Consider the following 26,258-nt stretch of genomic DNA (forward strand, 5'->3'; position numbering starts at 1 on the left):
TCTCCCGTTGTAAGATGGCGTCCTACTGCTTAGCTGGGTGGTAACGTGCTCGCCTCCTATCCAAGCGAGCCTGGGTTCTATTCCCGGCAGGGTTGGAGATGTTCTCCGCTCAGGGAGTGGGTGCTGTGTTATCATCATTTCATCCTCATCACCAGAGCGCAAGTCGCCCAATGTGGCGTCGACTGAAATAAGACTTGCACTTGGCTGCTGAACTCCCCAGAATGGGGCCTCCCGGCCAACGATACCATACGCTCGTTTTCATTTCTATAGATGGCAAGTTGAAATGTGCTCCTATTATGATATTCTCTAAGTTTTCTCTGACGCCTTCTGCCATTACAACCCCTGATGCAGTTGGCTGCAGAAACAGCCGATTACAGTCTTTGACCCACATTTATGTTTGCATTCACTCAGACTGTTTCACATTCCGAATCTGTAATGACTTCACTAAATAATGAACTAGACTATATAATTCTATACGAAAACGAATACGCCGCTATCACTGACACCAAGCCTAACCTTGCGATATCTATTGCCACCTTAATTTAGTACTTCACTGGTATTCATTTCTGGTTTCAGTCTGATTTCTGTTCCTGATACTATGTCGATGTTATTATCTTCAACAATCGAGACTATTTCTGGGTCCTGACCATGGATGCTCCTGCAGTTTACTAATGACACTGAACGTTTTTCTTTACCGGCCTCGCGGGATTAGCCGAGCGCTCTAAGGCGCTGCAGTCATGGACTGTGCGGCTGGTCCCGGCGGAGGTTCGAGTCCTCCCCCGGGCATGGGTGTGTGTGTGTTTGTCCTTAGGATACTTTAGGTTAAGTAGTGTGTGAGCTTAGGGACTGATGACCACTTCTAAGGTGCCATGAGATTTCACACGCATTTTGAGCATATTTTTCTTTCCCGGTATGCAAGGCCTGAACTTCTCCTCTGGGAATAACGTGGATGATTTATCTTCGATTTCCGAAGGCACTTCCTCATTGCGTCTAAGAAGAGATGCTCTATCTGTGGTGTCACCGCCAGACACCACACTTGCTACGTGGTATCCTTTAAATCGGGCGCGGTCCGGTAGTATACGTCGGACCCGTGTGTCGCCACCATCAGTGATTGCAGACCGAGCGCCGCCACACGGCAAGTCTAGAGAGATTTCTTAGCACTCGCCCCAGTTGTTGTACAGCCAACTTTGCGAGGGATGGTTCACTGACCTTTACACTCTCCTTTGCCGAGAAGATAGTTAGCATAGCTACGTTATTTGCTACGACCTAGCAAGGCGCTATTATCAGTTACTATTGACATTGAGAATCATGTACCGTCCAGACCGACATTCGTCATTAATGGATTAAAGTTAAGTATTCCACCAGCTACGTCCGTTGTTCTAAATTCTAATTTCCTTGTCCTGTTCCAGACCTCACGCCAGCCTGCGTGAGCTTAATCGCGTGCCTTTCGGCCTCCTCTAATAATACGGTGTTGGCTCTCCTGCCAACCACAACACTATCGTAAAAGATATTGATGTGCACGCCACACGTACTCTGCTGTCCGAGTAGGCACTTTTCCGTCGGTAGTTGTTTTAAAACGGGCCTTATACCGGAGCAGCTTCACTCCTCCACTATGACTGACATTGAATTACAAAGGAGTAAAGATAATTCTGTAGAAATATGAGGCATTCAACACACTTCCCTCGAAAGACAGACTAACCATTTCAAATTCTAGTCCGTCACACAGTTTTAACTTATATACGGGGAAAATATTAATAAAACCGACAAACTGCAGGGACGGAATCCTGGCTGGAAATAGAGGAAAAGAAGTCCTGTGAACATGTGTCCGCAAATACGTACATCGTCATCACGGTAGATGGCTGTCGAATGACAGTTCCTTTCACCACATGCCGTGTGTTCCTTGTGTGTTGCCCGCTGTGTGACTACGTACCGTAGTAGAAGGAGCAGAATGGTCCAGCATTCATGAGGAGAACAAAACCGAGATGGTGTTTCTGTAGGGCCAAGCAGATGGAAACGGTTCAGAGGTACCACGGGGTACACCAAAGCAAATGGGCGTACACCACATTCGGAGAATTGGGTTCTGCAGGATATTGATACGAGTACTATTATGTGTAATCTGCATGGCAACCGCTACTATCTCTGTCACCTGCATTCCCATTGAGGCCACCTTCAACACCCGCTGTGACTTGCATGAAATGCAGCTATGTACACTCCTGGAAATAGAAATAAGAACACCGTGAATTCATTGTCCCAGGAATGGGAAACTTTATTGACACATCCCTGGGGTCAGATACATCACATGATCACACTGACAGAACCACAGGCACATAGACACAGGCAACAGAGCATGCACAATGTCGGCACTAGTACAGTGTATATTCACCTTTCGCAGCAATGCAAGCTGCTATTCTTCCAAGGAGACGATGGTAGAGATGCTGGATGTAGTCCTGTGGAACGGCTTGCCATGCCATTTTCACCTGGCGCCTCAGTTGGACCAGCGTTCGTGCTGGACGTGCAGACCGCGTGAGACGACGCTTCATCCAGTACCAAACATGCTCAATGGGGGACAGATCCGGAGATCTTGCTGGCCAGGGTACTTGACTTACACCTTCTAGAGCACGTTGGGTGGCACGGGATACATGCGGACGTGCACTGTCCTGTTGGAACAGCAAGTTCCCTTGCCGGTCTAGGAGTGGTAGAACGATGGGTTCGATGACGGTTTGGATGTACCGTGCACTGTTCAGTGTCCCCTCGACGATCACCAGAGGTGTACGGCTAGTGTAGGAGATCGCTCCCCACACCATGATGCAGGGTGTTGGCCCTGTGTGCCTCGGACGTATGCAGTCCTGATTGTGGCGCTCACCCGCACGGCACCAAACACGCATACGACCATCATTGGCACCAAGGCAGAAGCGACTTTGCTGGTAAGTGGCGGTGCGGTCGCCTACGGCACTGCGTAGGATCCTACGGTCTTGGCGTGTATCCGTGCGTCACTGCGGTCCGGTCCCAGGTCGACGGGCACGTGCACCTTCCGCCAACCACTGGCAACAACATCGATGTACTGTGGAGACCTCACGCCCCAAGTGTTGAGCAATTCGGCGGTACGTCCACGCGGCCTCCCGCACGCCCACTATACGCCCTCGCTCAAAGTCCGTCAACTGCACATACCGTTCACGTCCATGCTGTCGCGGCATGCTACCAGTGTTAAAGACTGCGATGGAGCTCCGTATGCCACGGCAAACTGGCTGACACTGACGGCGGCGGTGCACAAATGCTACGCAGCTAGCGCCATTTGACGGCCAACACCGCGGTTCCTGGTGTGTCCGCTGTGCCGTGCGTGTGATCATTGCTTGTACAGCCCTCTCGCAGTGTCCGGAGCAAGTATGGTCGGTCTGACACACCGGTGTCAAGGTGTTCTTTTTTTCCATTTCCAGGAGTGTATTGGGTTCCGAGTCGATTTGTTGCCGTTGCACGCACAGCGTCCATTTTCTAGACACATGTTCACAGGACGTATTTTCCTCCATTTCCAGTCAGGAATCCGTCCCTGCACTTTGTCGGTATTCTTAACGTTCACCCTGTATATATCGGTCACATGTGTAGAAGTGATACATAGAAAATACGAGCAGTCAAAAGCAAGGATGATAAAATCAATCATACCGTTTCACAAGGCTGTATCTTCTATGTGAATGAACATGAATTCAAGGCTATATCTTCTATGAGAATGAACATGAATTTTAACTTAGGCCCCGAAACTAAACGTTTATCTCTGTTCCAGTTCTAAGTTGCTGACTTATGTAGTTGCCAGTAGAAGCCGCCCTGCGGCAGCTCTCTTGTTCTTTCCACAATTTGCGTCTAGTCGAGTAAGCGCTATGACAGGAACGGTAGTCATATCAACAGTGCAACATGTTTACAACTGAATTCGGCACTGTACCTCTTACATCTTATGGTAATCGACGGCGGCAGCAGCAGTTTCAAACAACTGGTGGTTTATATAAGGGGAAATCCATAGGTCGCCCCACTCTATTCGATCAATACATAGAGAGCATTCTGCGGCGTTTTGCAGTTAGACCACGGAACTCAATTCGCCGAGCCACCCTTGAATTATGCATTCCTCCTGTTTCTACCCGGTATGTGTTGCAGCTATAACAGAGTTGTACCTGCTGAAACGGAGAGCGCAGAACACCTTTTGTCGCTGCGTTATTGCAAACACTACCCGACACAATTCGGTAATCAACGAGAGAGGGAGCGAGTTAGCCACATAACAGAAATCCCTAACGGGTATTCCACATGAATTGCCAACATACTGGCACCAAGATACTCTTTTAATTTCGAATTCAAAGTTAAAACTTACGATAAGTTACCATCTTCATTCATGTGGATGGTTTTTATCTTAAGAAATCGGATGAATCTTTTTGAGTGACTGTGTTGCTCCATACCCGCGTTGACCAGTGGAACACTCAGAAATTAGCTTGACCTACCCCCCCCCCCCCCCACCCTCGCCCCCGTCGTCTGTTTCCACCTCCGTGCTCGCCACGCTACCACACTATCACCAACTTTACTACCTAACTAAACTGTAGTAGGAAAGACTTTTCTTAGAACACTTATTTTTAAAATGGTGAAACATGAATGATCTTTTGTTGTTAGTATGAACGATGACGGAATTCGTGGTGCATCGCCAGTGCTACCCACAACACTTTCTCAGATAATAGAGCTAACTATCCACGGTGAGGGTTCACATTTGTTACAAAACATACTTCCCCTGCATTACTCCTCTCCATTGAAGCACATGCTTGACCATCAAACTGCACCCCACTTAAAATCAAAAGGTAAAATGTGGACACTATAATTACCGTTCGCAAATAACTTGATTGGTGCACTCCTTACTTCTGAACTGGCAGATATTTGGAAGACTTCCGGCTGTTAATGCATAATGATAGTAATAATCATAATAATAATAACGCTGTGTACAGCACTATAATAGCCTTTATGTAGTTACTGCTGTGCCGTGTTGTCAATTAATTCACGTATCTGTTTCGAAGCGAGTAATGTAGCAATTTCTGGACTACTGCAAGCACTATCTAGAACTCGACATTTTATTGAGATATTTAGCAATTGTTACGTATATGTCTCACTTTTATCATATGCCATGTACGGGACAAAGCATATCATCTGTGTGTAGTGGGTGGACTAGATTAGGAACCTGTAACTTCCACAGCATTAATGCTACTAATTGAGAAAAATTAATTTTTGATAAGTTATATAACCAATATGAGAGTCTTACGGAATTGTGATGATAGTAACAGTCTTTTGAAGGACTTTTTTTTTGTCATCAGTCTACTGACTGGTTTGATGCAGCCCGCCACGAATTCCTTTCCTGTGCTAACCTCTTCATCTCAGAGTAGCACATGCAACCTACGTCCTCAATTATTTGCTTGACGTGTTCTAATCTCTGTCTTCCTCTACAGTTTTTGCCCTCTACAGCTCCCTCTAGTACCATGGAAGTCATTCCCTCATGTCTTAGCAGATGTCCTATCATCCTGTCCCTTCTCCTCATCAGTGTTTTCCACATTTTCCTTTCCTCTACGATTCTGCGTAGAACCTCCTCATTCCTTACCTTATCAGTCCATCTAATTTTCAACATTCGTCTACAGCACCACATCTCAAATGCTTCGATTCTCTTCTGTTCCGGTTTTCCCACAGTCCGTGATTCACTACCATACAATGCTGTACTCCAGACGTACATCTTCAGAAATTTCTTCCTCAAATTAAGGCCGGTATTTGATATTAGTAGACTTCTCTTGGCCAGAAAAGCCTTTCTTGCCATAGCGAGTCTGCTTTTGATGTCCTCCTTGCTCCGTCCGTCATTGGTTATTTTACTGCCTAGGTAGCAGAATTCCTTAACTTCATTGACTTGGTGACCATCAATCCTGATGTTAAGATTCTCGCTGATCTCATTTCTACTACTTCTCATTACCTTCGTCTTTCTCCGATTTACTCTCAAACCATACTGGGTACTCATTAGACTGTTCATTCCGTTCAGCAGATCACTTAATTCTTCTTCACTTTCACTCAGGATAGCAATGAAGGTAATTGAGTTTTATGACTGAAATGGTATCGGATCGTTTAGATTTTACCCTCAGAAAATTTTAGCCTCATGGACAATTACCCAATGACTTCTGAATACGTTGTAGGAGTGAACAGTGATCAATGTTGTTACAAATATTTACTATCAAAAACAGTTTTGATCACAAATTATTATAAGCCAAGATGAGCGTGAGGAAAGTGATGGGAGAAGCATAGGACGAATTTGAAAGTAAAATTTTGCCCAACGATCCGACTAAAAATACTAAGAAGTTTTAATCTTATATAAAGTGAGTAAACCGATGAAGGTCATCCATTCAATAGCTCAGTGACCTTACCGGCATCGAATCAGAACATGACAGAGAGAAGGCCGAAATATAGATTTCGGTCTTAGAAAGTCGTTTCGACGCAGAAGTTAGTAATACACCACCTCCTTTCAATCAGATCACAAATGACGAAATGGCAGATATTAAGATAATACTGTAACAGAAAATCAATCAAAAATTCACTACAGAGGAAAGGCAACTGGATCAAATGAGGTACCTGCGGAGTTCTACAGAGACTATGCGAGAGAACTTGCAAGATTTCTAGCTTAGGTCACTGGAGCACCGAAGGGTGCCTAAAAACTGGAAATGGTGCAGGTCTTTCCCCTCTAAGAGGGTCGTCGGACAGCTGTGCATAATGAAAGCCCTATATTGCTGACGTCAGTGTGTTGCAGAATTACGGGACGTGTTTTATGATCCCGGAATGTAACGTTCTTGGAGAACGAAAATGTCATTTATAATGTCAACATAGATTCTGCAAAGAGAGCTGTGTTCGTCCGTAAGATCCTGAGCGCCATGGAAGTGACGAAAAGCAGATTACAGAGTACCTGACGACTCAACACAAAAGTTTTGTCTCAAGCACAGATAGTGTTGAGGATCAGTGGACAAAGTTAAAAACCATCGTACAATATGCGTTAGATGAGTATGTGCCAAGCAAGATCGTAAGAGATGGGAAAGAGCCACCGTGGTACAACAACCGAGTTAGAAAACTGCTGCGGAAGCAAAGGGAACTTCACAGCAAACATAAACATAGCCAAAGCCTTGCAGACAAACAAAAATTACGCGAAGCGAAATGTAGTGTGAGGAGGGCTATGCGAGAGGCTTTCAATGAATTCGAAAGTAAAGTTCTATGTACTGACTTGGCAGAAAATCCTAAGAAATTTTGGTTCTATGTCGAAGCGGTAGGTGGATCAAAACAAAATGTCCAGACACTCTGTGACCAAAATGGCATTGAAACAGAGGATGACAGACTAAAGGCCGAAATACTAAATGTCTTCTTCCAAAGCTGTTTCACAGAGGAAGACTGCACTGTGCTTCCTTCTCTAGATTGTCGCACAGTTGACAAATTGATAGATATCGAAATAGACGACAGAGGGATAGAGAAACAATTAAAATCGCTCAAAAGAGGAAAGGCCGCTGGTCCTGATGGGATACCAGTTCGATTTTACACGGAGTACGCGAAGGAACTTGCCCCCCCCCCCCCCCCCTCTTCTTGCAGCGATGTACCGTAGGTCTCTATAAGAGCGTAGCGTTCCAAAGGATTGGAAAACGGCACAGGTCATCCCCGTTTTCAAGAAGGGACGTCGAACAGATGTGCAGAACTATAGACCTATATCTCTAACGTCGATCAGTTGTAGAATTTTGGAACACGTATTATGTTAGAGTATAATGACTTTCCTGGAGACTAGAAATCTTCTCTGTAGGAATCTGCATGGGTTTCGAAAAAGACGGTCGTGTGAAACTCAGCTCGCGCTATTCGTCCAGGAGACTCAAAGGGCCTTAGACACGGGTTCACAGGTAGATGCCGTGTTTCTTGACTTCCGCAAGGCGTTTGACACAGTTCCCCACAGTCGTTTAATGAACAAAGTAAGAGCATACGGACTATCATATCAATTGTGTGATTGGATTGAAGAGTTCATCGATAACAGAACGCAGCATGTAATTCTCAATGGAGAGAAGTCTTGCGAAGTAAGAGTGATTTCAGGTGTGCCGCAGGGGAGTGTCATAGGACCGTTGCTATTCACAATATACATAAATGACCTGGTGGATGACATCGGAAGTTCACTGAGGCTTTTTGCAGATGATGCTGTGGTGTATCGAGAGGTTGCAACAATGGAAAATTGTACTGAAATGCAGGTGGATCTGCAGCGAATTGACGCATGGTGCACGGAATGGCAATTGAATCTCAATGTAGACAAGTGTAATGTGATGCGAATACATAGAAAGATAGGTCCCTTATCATTTAGCTACAAAATAGCAGGTCAGCAACTGGAAGCAGTTAATTCCATAAATTATCTGGGAGTACGCATTAGGAGTGATTTAAAATGGAATGAACATATAAAGTTGATCGTCGGTAAAGCAGGTGCCAGACTGAGATTCATTGGAAGAATCCTAAGGAAATGCAATCCGACAACAAAGGAAGTAGGTTACACTACGCTTGTGCTCCCACTGCTTGAATACTGCTCAGCAGTGTGGGATCCGCACCAGATAGGGTTGATAGAAGAGATAGAGAAGATCCAACGGAGAGCAGCTCGCTTCGTTACAGGATCATTTAGTAATCGCGAAAGCGTTACGGAGATGATAGATAAACTCCAGTGTAAGACTCTGCAGGAGAGACGCTCAGTAGCTCGGTACGGGCTTTTGTTAAAGTTTCGAGAACATACCTTCACCGAAGAATCAAGCAGTATATTGCTCCCTCCTACGTATATCTCGCGAAGAGACCATGAGGATAAAATCAGAGAGATTAGAGCCCACACAGAAGCATACCGACAATCCTTCTTTCCACGTACAATACGAGACTGGAATAGAAGGGAGAACCGATAGAGGTACTCAGGGTACCCTCCGCCACACACTGTCAGGTGGCTTGCGGAGTATGGATGTAGATGTAGATGTAGATGTGGGCTCCTACGTTGGTGCCACGTTCCTTGACGTCAAGAAGGCGTTTGTCACCGTCCGACAATTCCGTTTAGTGGAAAAATTACGAGCTTACCGAGTATCGGACCCGACATTTGATTTTTTGCATGCCTTCCTCGTAGATAGCTCCCAGCACGTTACTATTAACGGAATAAGCTCTAGGGGTAACTACCCACATAAAACAAATACTAGAATGAGCAGATGACAGACTGATATTCATTGGGAAAATCTTACAGAAATGAAATTCATCCACGAAACAAGTAGCTTACAAGACATTCGTTCGACAGAGCCTTGAGTACTTTTCATCAGTCTGGGACCATTGCCAAATTGGATCAGTAGAAGAATGGAGAAGGTCGAAGAAGAGAGGTGCGATTCATCAAGGGCTTGTTTAATCGGCGAGTGAGCGTTACGGAGATGCTCAACAAACTCAAGTTATGCACCATGGAGAAGTTTATATTGAATTTTAGGGAGCTTACGGTCCAAGAAGAGTCGGAAATATAGCGCTTCCCCTGAATAATAACACGAGAAAATTAGAGAAATTAGTGTCATACGGAGCTTTACCGACATTACTTTCCTCTCGCACCATTCGTGAATGGAACTGGAATCAGATAGTGTTACCGGAAGCAACCTCCGTTTGTGGAGGATACATGTAGATGCAAATGTGCACTGATGACGTTTTGTGAAGGTACCACTTTGTTCTACCGATCTCTGGGAATGACGAGCCGCTGATTAAATATGTTTTTCTTCTTTTTTTACGAGGAACTGTATGAAGAACAAAGATGTGTTATAAACTATACTAACTTCACTTGTACACTACTGGCCATTAAAACTGATACACCAAGAAGAAATACAGATGATAAACATTCATTGGAGAAATATATTATACTAGAACTGTCAGGTGATTACATTATCACGCAATTTGGGTAAATAGATTCTGAGAAATCAGTACCCAGACCAACTACCTCTGGCCGTAATAACGGCCTTGATATGCCTGGGCATTGAGTCAAACAGAGCTTGGATGGCGTATACAGGTACAGTTGCCCATGAAGCTTCAACACGGTACCACAGTTCATCAAGAGTAGCGACAGGCGTGTTGTTACGAGCCAGTTTGTTGGCCACCATTGAGCAGACGTTTTCAGTTGGTGAGAGAGCTGGAGAATGTGCTGACCAAGGCAGCATTCGAACATTTTCTGTATCCAGAAAGGCCTGTCCAGGACCTATAAAATGCGGTCGTGCATTATCCTGCTGAAATGTAAGGTTTCCCAGAGATCGAATGAAAGGTAGAGCCACGGTCGTGCACATCTGAAATGTAATGTCCACTGTTCAAAGTGCCATCAGTGCAAACAAGAGGTGACGGAGACGTGTAACCAATGGTACCCTATACCATCATGCCGTGTGATACGCCAGTATGGCGATGACGAATACACGCTTCAATGTGGGTTCACCGCGATGTCGCCAAACACGGGTGCGACCATCATGATGCTGTAAACAGAACGCGGATTCATCCGAAAAAATGTACCCAGGTTCGTGCACCATCGCAGGCCCTCCTGTCTGTGATGCAGCGTCAAGAGTACCGCAGCCATGGTCTCCGAGCTGATAGTGACATGCTGCTGCAAACGTCGTTGAACTGTTCGTGCAGATGGTTGTTGTCTTTCAAACGTCCCCTTCTGTTGACTCAGGGATTGAGACGTGGCTGCACGATCCGTTACAGCCATGCGGGTAAGATGCCTCCCATCTCGACTGCTGGTGATACGAGGCCGTTGGGTTCCAGCACGGCGTTCCGTATTACCCTCCTGAACCCACCGATTCCATATTCTGCTAACAGTCATTGGATCTCGACCAACGTGAGCAGCAATGTCGCGATACGATAAACCGCACCCGTGATAGGCTACAAGCCGATCTTTATCAAGGTCGGAAGCGTGATGGTACGCATTTCTCCTCCTTACACGAGGCATCACAACAACGTTTCACCAGGCAACGCCAGTAAACTGCTGTTTGTGTATGTGTTTGTAGGTGTCGCGACCGGCGCCCACCTTGTGTGAATGCTCTGAAAAGCTAATAATTTTCCTATCACAGCATCGTCTTCCTGTCGCTTAAATTTCGCGTCTGTAGCACGTCATCTTCGTGGTGTAGCAATTTTAATGGTCAGTAGTGTAATTGTTATGCTGTATGTACAGTGTCCAGTCACATTAATGCAATCAGCCATCAAAAGCCTGAATCACCATATTCTGCAGCGCGAACCGCTGCTAGAAGTGCAGGAGCGGCAGTGACATTCTGGAAGCTGGCGACAGGGACTTGATGCCATGCCGACACCTGTTCCGTAGCCAGCTGTGCTAGGCTCCTTAATTGAGGACCCGTGGCGCGAACAGCCCGATCAAGGTGGTGTTATTGATCATCGATTTGGTTTTCATCCGTGTAGTTTGGCGGCCAAGGGAGTGCGGTAAACTGATTCTCATATTCTTACAGTCACGCACGTAAAATGCGGGCTGCATGATACGTTGCATTGTACTGCTGGCAGATGCCGCCATGCCTACCAAAAGCAGATAGCATGTAGGGATGTACAAGGTCCCAAAGAATACATTCACCCTTGTGTTGATCCATTCTGCCTTCCAGAATGAGGAGATCAACCACGAAATGCCACGAAAACCTTCGTAAAACCATAACGCTCCCTCTTCCGGCTTGGGTGTTTGCTTTCAGATGGAACTTAACTGCTGAGGTCGTCAGTCCCTAAGCTTGCACACTACTTAACCTAAATTATCCTAAGGATAAACACACACACCCATGCCCGAGGGAGGACTCGAACCTCCGCCGGAACCAGCCGCACAGTCCATGACTTCAGCGCCTCAGACCGCTTGGCTAATCCCACGTGGCGCTTTCAGATGTTTAGAATAAAATAGTGTACATGTATAAAAATAGCCTACAAGAAAGAAACGATTTTTGCACAAAAGCAACCTACGTGTGCATGTTTCTTTGGAAAAATGAACATCAACCGAAGATGATGGACATATTTATGGCCGGCCGCGGTGGTCTCGCGGTTCTAGGCGCGCAGTCCGGAACCATGCGACTGCTACGGTCGCAGGTTCGAATCCTGCCTCGGGCATGGATGTGTGTGATGTCCTACGGTTAGTTAGGTTTAAGTAGTTCTAAGTCCTAGGGGATTAATGACCACAGCAGTTGAGTCCCATAGTGCTCAGAGCCATTTGAACCATTTGACATATTTATGAATTAACAAGTAAGAGTTATATTGCAGGGGGGGCACTCCCTATCTACAAGAGCCAGCAATGTCAACGAAACACCTCTATTGCAGCAAGTTCCTAGAGCGATGCTGCAGTGAGATAACCTAAAAGACAATGTTGTAAGTACTTTCCACAAGCATTAGTTTCACCGTGCATACATCATTTCCGCTTTTAGTCACAGATTCACTCGACACATCAGCCAATTGGTGGGCATAGTCAACGGTCCGTGTACTCACCACCAAGTGTTGGCTCGTAAACGAGTGGTCCGGCTTATCCCTGGGGTAAATAGTAAAGCTCTGTCGCTTAATTCCGCGCTGTATAGTAATCACATTTATCACATAAACAAATGCCCTATACACTAAATTAGTTGGCATCTGACGCTTAACGGACGACTTGTGAAGTTATCACAATTAGTACCCCTATGCAGGCAACGACCATCCCACTCCGTTCTTTGAAAGATCGTTTTAAAGTCCGTATCTCCTACATAAGTCACGTAAACATTTGAAATTGATGTATGCTACAAATCTCTACAGTGTCCCGAAAAATGTAAGAAATCTGTTCTTAATTTTAATTTCGACCGATGTTGTTTCTGGAAACAGTCGAAAATTTCGCACCCGGAAATGTTTCCTGCTCCAAATCTTTCACTCGCAGTTCTTTGGCAACGATAACAACAACAGAGGGAGCTAATAATGCTAGTACAGCTCCCATTGGCGCATTTATATTGAAAACAGTTCAACTCAGTTTCTGTCAAATACCAGCTTCTTCAAATCTGACAGCAGAAATGTTTCCGAATTAGCGTACATGTACAGCATAAAAATATCCCTGCCTGACGTTGCAAGGCTTCGTGTATTAAATTTTCGACTTAGAACACTTTTGGTCAGCGCACAGTGTCGAAAGGTTTTCCAGCAAGTGGATTCGGCGAGTATCAAATATAGTAGGATTGATGCTCCCACAGTTCGTATTTCAATTCGCTTTCTTCCAATGTTTCCACCTGTATGTGACGCCTAAGGTAAAAAACATAGGCCCTATACCTTTGCTTTGTAGAATTTCTGCATATTCTGTCAGTGCCTATTAAAACGCGTGGTGTTAACGTTCATCTTCCTAGTGCAGATGACGACGCAGTCCGTAGTTTAACTCGACAACGTTGTCATTGTGCAGGAATTATCACGCAGTACAGCTATAACTGATAAACTCCATATTTCGCTTCACGAAAAACGCAAATTTCAGAAACAATAGACACTCTGTCATTGAGAGTCCATGGGTCAAAAATTTATTCTCCTTCTTTTTAAAATTCATTTATCTAGATTTTCATGCAGGGCAGCATGGGAGTCAAAACATTTAACAGTTGTTCAACTGTCAGTCCTCTAAATGTAATGCAATCGTTTGATAATGGACAAAATGATAGTAAAACACCAGTGGGAGACTCTCCAAGTTTGTCGTTGTGCTAACTGTCAAAATTACGAGCGTATAAATTTCAAGAGGAATCAGGCAGTAGGTTAAGTCCCATTATATACATCTCGCGGAATGACCAATTCGAGAAAAATCTAAGTAATTGGAGCTCATGCGGATGCTTACCGAGTGTCGTTCCTCCCGTGAACGATTTGCGAACAGAACAGGAATAGTTTAACAGAAAAACCGTGCGCTATATACCTTAAGGTTTACTGAGGAGTATAGACGTAAACGCAGATGTTGACAGGATATGAAAAATATTTCTTAACATACTTCCATATATCTGCGATCACCTCGGTATTATTGATAGTTTCGTGGATCACCCGCAACGGGCCCTTGTAAGGAAATAAAGACTCTTGATACGCATGGAAAACTGTCAGCACAGACTGAGTTACTATCGGCTAATTCTAGTTTCCGTGTACGAACGAACGATGGTTTCTTGATACACCAGTTTCTAGTAATGACTGCAAGGAGTGCGCGAAAAAGTAGTGTTTCCAGCTGATTAACAAGCCATTAACGAAAATCCCAATGGAATCAATGGCTTGTGAACTCTCGTGGCCACTACATAAATAGACTTCGAGATTTCTCAACAATGATTGCACCGATACGGAACTAAGTACGTCATTAGAAAATACCGCAAAACTTATTTCGATAACAGCTCAATATACGACTTCCTGACATTGGGTGATTATATTGGTGCTCTAGTTGTATTCGTATAGCCAGTACATACATTTGCAGTTATCACTTTCATTCTTTCTCTTTCAAACGCTGTCGTCAGCCACAATTCACGTGACGTTCTAGACCGGCATTGCATACTCGCAAAGGCGCCTGTGTTATCTGAGGAGCAGAAGAGATAACAACTGTTTATACTGGCAGTGATTCAAACTTTTTCTCTCGGTTATCGTCTTTCAACAGCGAAGAGTGAAACTTGCATTTCACACTGTATTCGAACACACTGCTTAATCATCTGCAATTACTCGGCAAAATGAATTGATTATATGTCGGGCTCTATAATCTCCCATCCCATAATTTTCATCTAGAAAATGAAAATCTTTCGTATTCTGCGTCCTCGTCTACGGTGGGGAAAATAAAGCCGCTGATATCTGAAGGCTGGTGCTGAAATTTCTAAGGACAGCTAACTTTCAGCATCTGAAAGTAAATAAATAAGGAGATCAACTACCGCTGGGAGACTATAGAAACTTAAGTTTTATTTCCAATAAGGCTTCACAAGCGGTCTAGATGCCACCAAGTCCAGACAGTAAGATGCCCAAATTCTTAGTAATAAAACAGTTTAACTGTTTCTTCATTTCACACGACACACGAACGTAGGTGCCTTGCAGACATCAATAATACTGAAGGCGATGTCTTGTTAATTTCAATGGCCATCAGCACACCTGTATAATGTAAAAACTGAAAATCATGATCCCCGCCCAGTCCTCGAACCATGGACCTTGCCGTCCGTTGGGTGACTTGAGAGCCTCAGCGATACAGATAGCCGTACTGTAGGCACAACCACTACAGAGGAGTATCTGTTGGAAGGCCAGACAAAAAGAGACCTGAAGAGAGGCAGCAATCTTTTCAATAGTTTCAGGGACAACAGTCCAGCCGCGCGGGATTATCCGAGCGGTCTCGGCGCTGCCGTCATGGACTGTACGGCTGGTCCCGATGGAGGTTCGAGTCCTCCCTCGGGCATGGGTGTGTGTGTTTGTCCTTAGGATAATTTAGGTTAAGTAGTGTGTAAGTTTAGGGACTGATGACCTTAGCAGTTAAGTCCCATAAGATTTCACACACATTTAAACACACAACAGTCTGGGTGAATGACTGATATGGCCTTGTAACAACAGTCAAAACGGCCTTGCTGGGCAGGTACTGCAAATGGCTGAAAGCATGGGATAACTAGAGCCGTAACTTTTCCCGAGGACATTCATCTCTATTGTATGGTTAACTCATAATGGCGCCCTCTTGAGTAAAATAGGCCCTATTCGGATCTCTGGGTGGCGCCTACTTAGGAGAAGGTCGTTTTCTGAAGAAACAAAACTGAAGTTCTACGGACCGGAGAGTGAAATGTATGATCCCTTCATCGGGCAAGTAGGTCAACAAAATTTAAAAATTGAAATGGATAGGATGAAGTTAGATATTGTGGGAATTAGTGAAGTTCGGTGACAGGTGGAACAGGTCTACTGTTAATGTGAATACAGCGTTATAAATAAGAAGTCAGATATGAGTAATGCAGGAGTATGTTTGACAATGAATACGAAAATAGGAATGCGGGTAAGCTACTACGAACAGCATAATGAACGCATTATCGTAGCCACGATAGACACAAAACCCACGTCTATCACAGTAGTACAGGTTTACGAGCCAACTAGCTAGGCGGATGAAAAGGTTGAAGACATATACTATGCAATACAACAAATTATTGAGATGGTTAAAGGAGATGAATATCTGATTGTGATAGGGGCTAGCATTCGATAGTAGGAAAAGGAAGAGAAGGAAAAATAGTAGGTGAAGATGAACTGGGTAAACGAATGAAAGAAGAAGCCCCCTGGTAGACTTTGTAGGGAGCATAATATAACCATCGCTGACACTTGGTTTAATAATCATAAAAGAAGGTTGTACAATGGAAGAGACCTGGAGATGCCGTAAGGTTTCATTTTGATTATATAACGGTTAAACGGAGATTTAGAAACTAGACTGTAATTCATCAACAGGAGCAGATGTGGACCTTGACTGTAATTTATTTGTTATGAACTGAAAAATTGGATAACACAAGACATATTGAATTTCACGCAAGAAAGGAGAAAATCTAAATATGCAGCAAATGAAGTAGGCGAAAGGAAATACAAAAGTTTAAAAAATGAGATTGACAGGAAGGACATAATTGATAAGCATGAATGGCTAGAGGACAAATGTAAAGTTTAGAAGCATATTTCACTAGGAGAGTGACAGATACCGCCTATAGGAAAATTAAAGGGCCTTTTGGGAAGGAGAAGCTACTGTATGAATATCAAGAGCTCGCAATATTATGGGAAGGGAAGTGAACGTAGATGAAGACGAGATGGTAGATATGATACTGCGAGAAGAGTCTGACAATGTTCCGAAAGATCTGAGGCGAAACAAGCCCCGGGAGTGGACTATATTCTTTCAGAGCAACTGATAGCCTTCGGAGACCCAGCCATCACAAAACTCTTCCGTCTGGTATGCAACATGTATGAGACAGGCGAAATAGCCTCATACTTCAAGAAAAATATAGTAATTCCAAATCCAAAAAGTAGATTCCGACAAGCGCGAAAATTACCGAACTGTCAGTTTATGGGCCATGGCTGAAAGATATTAACACGAGTTCTTCACTCAAGAATGCAAAAATTGAAAGAAGCTCACCTCGGGGAGGGTTAGTTTCTGTCCCAGAGAAATGTTGAAGCAAGCGAGGCAATACCAATCCTACGACTAGTCTTAGGAGATCGGTTAAGGAAAAGCAACCTGCACTTATAGGTTTTGTAGACGTAAAGAAAGCTTTTGAAAATGATGAGTGGAATACTCTCTTTGAAATTCTGACAGTAGAAGTTGTAAAATACAGGGACAGAAAGACTATTTATGGTTCAAATGGCTCTGAGCACTATGGGACTTAACATCTAAAGTCATCAGTCCCCTATAACTTAGAACTACTTAAACCTAACTGACCTGAGAACATCAAAAACCTCCATGTCCGAGGCAGGATTCGAACTTGCGACAGTAGCAGTCGCACGGTTCCGGACTGAAGCGCCTAGAATCTTTCGGCTACCATTTTACACTACTTTATATAAAAATACACAACATTTTAAGACTTTCACCCACAGTGTACTAAAAAAATGCGGTGTTTGATTCGTAAGTACAAAGAATTTCCTACGACGAAATAGTTTATCTACTTCACTTACAATAATATTTAGGCCTCAGATGGGATATCATACGTATACACTCCTGGAAATGGAAAAAAGAACACATTGACACCGGTGTGTCAGACCCACCATACTTGCTCCGGACACTGCGAGAGGGCTGTACAAGCAATGATCACACGAACGGCACAGCGGACACACCAGGAACCGCGGTGTTGGCCGTCGAATGGCGCTAGCTGCGCAGCATTTGTGCACCGCCGCCGTCAGTGTCAGCCAGTTTGCCGTGGCATACGGAGCTCCATCGCAATCTTTAACACTGGTAGCATGCCGCGACAGCGTGGACGTGAACCGTATGTGCAGTTGACGGACTTTGAGCGAGGGCGTATAGTGGGCATGCGGGAGGCCGCGTGGACGTACCGCCGAATTGCTCAACACGTGGGGCGTGAGGTCTCCACAGCACATCGATGTTGTCGCCAGTGGTCAGCGGAAGGTGCACGTGCCCGTCGACCTGGGACCGGACCGCAGCGACGCACGGATGCACGCCAAGACCGTAGGATCCTACGCAGTGCCGTAGGGGATCGCACAGCCACTTCCCAGCAAATTAGGGACACTGTTGCTCCTGGGGTATCGGCGAGGACCATTCGCAACCGTCTCCATGAAGCTGGGCTACGGTCCCGCACACCGTTAGGCCGTCTTCCTCTCAAGCCCCAACATCGTGCAGCCCGCCTCCAGTGGTGTCGCGACAGGCGTGAATGGAGGGACGAATGGAGACGTGTCGTTTTCAGCGATGAGAGTCGCTTCTGCCTTGGTGCCAATGATGGTCGTATGCGTGTTTGGCGTCGTGCAGGTGAGCGCCACAATCAGGACTGCATACGACTGAGGCACACAGGGCCAACACCCGGCATCATGGTGTGGGGAGCGATCTCCTACACTGGCTGTACACCTCTGGTGATCGTCGAGGGGACACTGAATAGTGCACGGTACATCCAAACCGTCATCGAACCCATCGTTCTACCATTCCTAGACCGGCCAGGGAACTTGCTGTTCCAACAGGACAATGCACGTCCGCATGTATCCCGTGCCACCCAACGTGCTCTAGAAGGTGTAAGTCAACTACACTGCCCAGTAAGATCTCCGGATCTGTCCCCCATTGAGCATGTTTGGGACTGGATGAAGCGTCGTCTCACGCGGTCTGCACGTCCAGCACGAACGCTGGTCCAACTGAGGCGCCAGGTGGAAATGGCATGGAAGAATAGCAGCCTGCATTGCTGCGAAAGGTGGATATACACTGTACTAGTGCTGACATTGTGCATGCTCTGTTGCCTGTGCGTATGTGCCTGTGGTTCTGTCGGTGTGATCATGTGATGTATCTGACCCCAGGAATGTATCAATAAAGTTTCCCCTTCCTGGGACAATGAATTCACGGTGTTCTTATTTCAATTTCGAGGAGTGTATTTTACGTGTGTAACTAGGGTAATTTTGAACCTCTGGATCTTGATGACGAATAACAATATGTGAAAAAGTTTCATTGTTCCTCGAGAAAATGCTCTTAAAAAAGATGGGAAGAATTTCGAAGATTTCGCATGAATAGAATTTGTAGAATTGGCCATCCCTGCGATTGGTACTTTTAGTAGCCAGAAGTCATGGTTTTTCGGCAATATCTTGATAACGGATAAAGATTTTTCGGGAAAGGGAAAATGTCTAAAGAATATATAGATAAAATTCCAGCCACTTGCTGTGGTGTAGATCGGTGGCTCAGAGGTAGGCAGTTCGCTGGCGGCAGTGATGGTGATCGACTGTCTGCAGTAAGCTGCTACAGACCTCGTTCGCGACTCAGCGTGTTTGTGTACTTTGAAGCTTACAGCTGTCAGTATTTAGTAGTATTTTGAAGAGGAGAAAATACTGTTATGTTTCAGCCAAGCAGCAAGGACACTTGAAGTTCACATTCGATCGGAATTACGTTAGACCGCCTTCCTTTGAGGTTGAAAACTTCGAAGAAAAACTGAATTTTGACGATATTATTGGGATCCATATCGCATCCCGGCAACAAAGGTGACACCATTAAACGAATTAGAATTTTTTTGTTTTTGGCACTGAAAAATCGTTGTGGCGTGCCCTGCCATGCACAAAAACGTCACGTCTCTACCGTGCAATTTGTCCACCATGGGTAGTTGTGTCAGTTTCCTTGTAGCCTACTTCGTCACTCACCACGGCAAGAACAGTGTCAGTTCCGCATCGGTACCGGCATGTGTGCAGTGGGTATTTTAAGAAGAGCGGCACATTCTGAGTTGTGAAGCTTTTCAAGTATAAGGCAAACTGGAATATAATGTTTAATATAACTAATTATTACTACGTCTTTCAGATATGCATGCATGAGTTGTAGCGTGCAAGGGAAAAAATTGAAATCTTTATTATAAAACCGAGCGAGGTGGCGCAGTGGTTAGACACGGGACTCGCATTCGGGAGGACGACGGTTCGATACCGCGTCCGGCCATCTTGATTTAGGTTTTCCGTGATTTCGCTAAATCGCTCCAGGCAAATGCCGGGATGGTTCCTTTCAAAGGGCACGGCCGACTTCCTTCCCCGTCCTTCCCTAATCCGATGAGACCGATGACCTCGCTGTCTAGTCTCCTTCCCCGAAACAACCAACCAACCATCTATTATAAAGAAAGTTCATATTGAATCTCTTTTCTTGGCGAAATTATTCCTCCATTAATTAGGCTCATTTATGATTCTATGTTTTCGTAAATTGTGTTACTTAAATTGTACCTAATTTATGTTGCTTATTAAATTGTTCTAATTTTCGTAAATTACAATTTTATATTTTGTATTTTTTGTTTTGTTTTAACTTAGATACTATATTAGAGTAAATATCACAGTATATTTATACTATTTTGGGAGAAAAACGCAAAAGCATTACTTGGAGATCGTAACGAAAACAAAATAGTTTTTAGAAAATCAAGTAGACGACACCGCTAAAATAATTCATAATTACCCAATAGCACCTCACATTCGACAACAGAACTGCATGTCCATATTACTGCTGTCTAGGCTATAATGAAGTTTAGTAGCAAATTCACTTCTTGAAATTTATAGGACGCTTATACTATTTCAGTATATAAGTTTTATAGAATTCTTAAGTAGACTTTTCTCAAGGATTGCGTTTCTGAGCTGTGTCACTGTTGTTTTTAGGGTGCAATATTCCGATCACCAGCAGTCTTTCTTTCGTGGAACAGAAGATCCGAATGGTGGTGGTTTAAAATTTAAGCGTTGTGATGGCAGTGTTGGTGTTGTTAGTGTTTCACATACCGAATTAGGTACTAGGACTGTTATAATTTTTGAACTGTCATTTGAAAAGCCTGCAGAATATATTAATGCAGTAGTCTGATGTAACGAGAAAGTTATAAGTAACACAGCCAATAAATCCTCCAGGGATCACAGGTTCCCTGTGTTGAAAAGCGTGAGAGAACTGCAAGTTGATCTGCAACGACATCTTCGGTTCTACATTAAAAAGTGGGTGGATGCAGAGATATATTGTCATGTCCATCTACATCTACATCCGTACTCCGCAAGCTAACTAACGCTGTGTGGCGGAGGGTACCTTGAGTACCTCTATCGGTTGTCTCTTCTATTCCAGTCTCGTATTTTACGTGGAAAGAAAGATGGTCGTTGTGCCTCTGTGTTGGCCCTAATATCTCTGACTTTATCCTCAGGGTCTCTTCGCGAGATATACGTAGGAGGGAGCAATATACTGCTTGACTCCTCGGTGAAGGTGTGTTCTCGAAACTTCAACAAAAGCCCGTACCTATCTACTGAGCGTCTCTCCTGCAGAGTCTTCCACTGGAGTTTATCTATCATCTCCGTAACGCTTTCGCGATTACTAAATGATCCTTTAACGAAGCGCGCTGCTCTCCGTTGGATCTTCTCTATCTCTTATATCAACCCTATCTGGTACGGGTCCCACACTGGTGAGCAATATTCAGGCAGTGGGAGAACAAGTGTACTATAACCTACTTCTTTGTTTTCGGATTGCTTTTCCTTAGGATTCTTCAATGAATCTCATGCTCGCATCTGCTTTACCGACGATCAATTTTATATGATCATTCCATTTTAAATCACTCCTAATGCGTACTCCCAGATAATTTATGGAATTAACTGCTTGCAGTTTCTGACCTGTTATATTTTAGCTGAATGATAAAGGATCTTCTTTTTCTATGTATTCGCAGTACATTACACTTGTCTACATTAAGATTGAATTGCCATTCCCTGCACCATGCATCAATTCGTTGCAGATCCTCCTGCATTTCAGTACAATTTTCCATTGTTACAACCTCTCGATGTACCACAGCAACATCAGAAAAAAGCCTCAGCGAACTTCCGATGCTATCCACAAGGTCATTTATGTGTATTGTGAATAGCAATGGTCCTACGACACTCCCTTGCGGCGCACCTGAAATCACTCTTACTTCGGAAGACTTCTCTCCATCGAGAATGGCCAGCCGGAGTGGCCGAGCGGTTCCAGGCGCTACAGTCTGGAGCCGAGCGACTGCTCCGGTCGCAGGTTCGAATCCAGCCTCTTCATGGACGTGCGTGATGTCCTTAGGTGTTAGGTTTAATTAGTTCTAAGTTCTAGGCGACTGATGACCTCAGAAGTTAAGTCGCATAGTGCTCAGAGCCATTTGAACCATTGAGAATGACATGCTGCGTTCTGTTATCTAGTAACTCTTCAATCCAATCACACCATTGGTCTGATAGTCCATGTGCTCTTACTTTGTTCATTAAACGATTGTGGGGAATCGTATCGAACACCTTGCGAAAGTCAAGAAACACTGCATCTACCTGGGAACCCGTGTCTATGGCCCTCTGAGTCTCGTGGACGAATAGCGCGAGCTGGGTTTCACACGATCGTCTTTTTCGAAACCCATGCTGATTCCTACAGAGTACATTTCTAGTCTCCAGAAAAGTCATTATACTCGAACATAATACGTGTTCCAAAATTCTACAACTGATCAACGTTAGAGATGTAGGTCTATAGTTCTGCACATCTATGAAGGACAGCCCAGGACGTACTCTGGATGCGGTGGAACAGGCCGCGTGCGCAACCACTGTAGGCTACACAGATGAGTGTGGCCCAGCTGCCAGCCGGCGAAGCAGCAAGACCGGCGACGAGTACCACAGAGCTGACTTGTCCGCGTCGATAACTGCGCGGTCAGCGCGGCGAATTGCCGAGCGTTTCCTGTGTCCGAAACTACCGAGACTCTAGGTTTTTGAGTCGCGACTCGGCCACTGTGGTGTTCGGATGTCTGCAGGGCGCGCTCTACGGTTCAGATCTGTTTACATTTGTGTTTGTGTTGCACTTGATTTGTAATGAAGGATTCCGAAGTTCGTATGAGTTAATCTACACCTACATCTACATGGTTACTCTGCAATTCACGTATAAATGCTTGGCAGAGGGTTCATCGAACCACAATCATACTATCTCTCTACCACTCCACTCCCGAGCAGCGCACGGGAAAAACGAACATCTAAACCTTTCTGTTCGAGCTCTGATTTCTCTTATTTTATTTTGATGATCATTCCTACCTTTGTAGGTTGGGTTCAACAACATATTTTCGCATTCGGAAGAGAAAGTTGGTTACTTAAATTTCGTAAATAGGTCTCGCCGCGACGAAAAACGTCTTTGCTTTAATGACTTCCATCCCAATTCGCGTATCATATCTGCCACACTCTCTCCTCTATAACGTGATAATACAAAACGAGCTGCCCTTGTTTGCACTTTTTCGACGTCCTCGGTGAATCCCACTTGGTAAGGATCCCCCATCGCGCTCCAGTATTCTAACAGAGGATGAACGAGTGTAGTGTAAGCTGTCTCCTTAGTGGACTTGTTGCATCTTCGAAGTGTCCTGCCAATGAAACGCAACCTTTGGCTCGCCTTCCCCACAATATTATCTATGTGGTCTTTCCAACTGAAGTTGTTCGTAATTATTACACCCAAGTACTTAGTTGAATTGACAGCCTTCAGAATTGTACTATTTATCGAGTAATCGAATTCCAACGGATTTCTTTTGGAACTCATGTGGATCACCTCGCACTTTTCGTTATTTAGCGTCAACTGCCACCTGCCACACCATACAGCAATCTTTTCCAAATCGCTTTGCAACTGATACTGGTCTTCGGATGACCTTACTAGACGGTAAATTACAGCATCATCTGCGAACAACCTAAGAGAACTGCTCAGATTGTCAACCAGGTCATTTATATAGATCAGGAACAGCAGAGGTCCCAGGACGCTTCCCTGGGGAACACCTGATACCACTTCACTTTTACTCGATGATTTGCCGTATATTACTACGAACTGTTACCTTCCTGACAGGAAATCACGAATCCAGTCGCACAACTGAGACGATACCCCCTACGCCCGCAGATTGATTAGAAGTCGCTTGTGGGGAACGGTGTCAAAAGATTTCCGGAAATCTATAAATACGGAATCAACTTGAAATCCCCTGCCGCTCTTCTCCATGGAGATTGTCCATGCCAGCGCCCTGAGCGAACGAAGTATTTCGATGCTGGCGTTAGCGGCGCGCTGGCCGCTGGTCCTCGACGTTCGCGGCCGCCTTACACAATGCGGTCGCGATGCTCGTGACCCCTGAGCCAGGACCGGCCGCCGCAAAGCAGACGGTGTTGACGCACGACGGAGGGAGCCCCGACGCAGCCAGAGCAGGGAGGGGTCCCGCCCGACCTTTCACCTCCTTCGTGTGAATAAAGGTCTAGCTGCGTTGCTCAAGAACGATGTTTTCTGAAACCATGCTCATTACGTATCAATAGATCGTTCCCTTCGAGGTGCTTCATAATGTTTCAACACAGTATATGCTTCAAAACTCTACTGCAAACCGACGTCAATGATATGGGTCTGTAGTTCGATGGATTACTCCTACTACCCTTCTTAAACACTGGTGCGACCTGCGCAATTTTCCAATCTGTAGGTACAGATCTATCGGTGAGCGAGCGGTTGTACGGTTCAAATGGCTCTGAGCACTATGGGACTTAACAGCTGGGGTCATCAGTCCCCTAGAACTTAGAACTACTTAAACCTAACTAACCTAAGGACATCACACACATCCATGCCCGAGGCAGGATTCGAACCTGCGACCGTAGCTGTCGCGCGGTTCCAGACTGCGCGCCTAGAACCGCGAGACCACCGCGGCCGGCGAGCGGTTGTATATGATTGCTAAGTACGGAGCTATTGTTTCATCGTAATCTGAAAGGAACCTAATAGGTATACAATCTGGACCTGAAGACTTGCCCGTATCAAGCGATTTGAGTTGCTTCGCAACCCCTAAGGTAATTTGAGATTTAATTTCAATTTCGGCAGTGCGCGACCAAAAGTTTTTGATTTTGATTATTTTCTACGTGTAGATCTTTGTTTTCGCTACAAAGGGATTATTGGTATGTAGTATGACTTCCAGGTTATTTCGTATTACGTGAAACTACGCACTGAAGAAGTGTGTCACGATGTCATCAGCCTGACTAACGTATGTGCTGATTGCACGTCAAAAGATGGCGTGGTGAGTACCGTTACAATTACCTTTGCTGGCTTGGGATTGCGTAACGTAAAAATCTACAACCTGCACTTTGAAATTGAGGACCAGTAGCTTAAGGCCGGCCGCTGTGACAGAGCGGTTCTGGGCGCTTTCAGTCCGGAACCAAGCGGCTGCTACGGTCGCAGGTTCGAATCCTGCCTGGAGCGTGGACGTGTGTGTGGTCCTTAGGTTAGTTAGGTTTAATTAGTTCTACGTCTAGGGGACTGATGACATCAGATGTTAAGTCCCATAGTGCTCAGAGCCATTTGCACCACTCGGCTTAACGATGCTCTATCTCTTTGTGGTACTGTGTACACTATTGCACGTGAAAGCTTGGTCACTAACAGGTTCTTTAATATAGAAAATGGCGTTCGATCTATAAGGATGGGACTTCAGCAGCATAACCCGCCGTTTGTTACTTCACGAGGTGATAAGGGTTTGGTCGTATATGGGAGGCAACCCTGCACGTGCACCGTGTGTAACTCTGCCGCTCTTCTCCATGATGATTGTCTATGCCAGCGCCCTGAGCGAACGAAGTATTTCGATGCTGGCCTTAGCGGCGCGCTGGCCGCTGGCCCTCGACGTTGGCGGCCGTCTTACACAATGCGGACGCGATGCACGTGACCCCTGAGCCAGGACCGGCCGCCGCAAAGCAGGCGGTGTTGACGCACGACGGAAGGAGCCCCGACGCAGCCAGAGCAGGGAGGGGCCCCGCGCGACCTTTCACCTCCTCTGGAGGACGTCAGCGCAGACCTAGTTCCACAGCCAGTGAACACCAAGGAACCGTCTCCTCCTGAGGTGACACCACCTTCAACAACTGCCACAGATGAAGCTCACATGACTGAACCGCTTGAGGACCATACAGAAAATACATACAGAAATTTATGTACACACTTGTAACACACAAGCTCCATCAACTACCAAAAAGAATCGTGTTGTGAATAAAATAGGAACAGCGAAAGGAGAAAGTAAGCAGGGTGTTTTAGAAAATTAAAATCGGGGAATCAGTCATGAGGCATGTTAACAGCAGTATTGGGACAACCAGTGTTCTGGCGCACCCTGCATTGTTGCCACGTGTATTCG

This window comes from Schistocerca gregaria, chromosome 5 (genome assembly GCF_023897955.1).
Source record: "Schistocerca gregaria isolate iqSchGreg1 chromosome 5, iqSchGreg1.2, whole genome shotgun sequence".
NCBI lineage: Eukaryota > Metazoa > Arthropoda > Insecta > Orthoptera > Acrididae > Schistocerca > Schistocerca gregaria.